At 31.7% G+C, this 252-nt stretch overlaps 1 protein-coding gene across 1 annotated transcript in view; it reads left to right on the top strand.

Annotated features, from left to right (window-relative positions):
• LOC119586145 overlaps positions 1-252 on the top strand; it is a 28580-nt gene that overhangs the window by 14487 nt on the left and 13841 nt on the right. The window lies entirely within an intron of this gene.

The following is a 252-nucleotide window of genomic DNA, read 5'->3' as shown; positions in this document are numbered from 1 at the left end:
ATCTACTATTATTATTATTTCTTGTGGTGGGGGCTATCTGTGTTACAGAGGACTCTTAGCAAATTCTTTTCTGTCATCCACCGCCCATTGAAAAAAAGGCTATAAGCGTATTCATACTAACTAAAGTGCAGTCAATCTTACTCTTTATTTATTTGTGAATTTGATTAGGTTCCCTACTGTCATAAACTCATAAACTATTTTTTTTTCTACTCTTAGTAAATTATTTTCTCCGTAGAAAAATGCTGTGAAATT

The sequence above is a fragment of the Penaeus monodon genome, chromosome 21 (genome assembly GCF_015228065.2).
Source record: "Penaeus monodon isolate SGIC_2016 chromosome 21, NSTDA_Pmon_1, whole genome shotgun sequence".
NCBI lineage: Eukaryota > Metazoa > Arthropoda > Malacostraca > Decapoda > Penaeidae > Penaeus > Penaeus monodon.
This window is presented reverse-complemented; position numbering and strand designations above follow the sequence as displayed.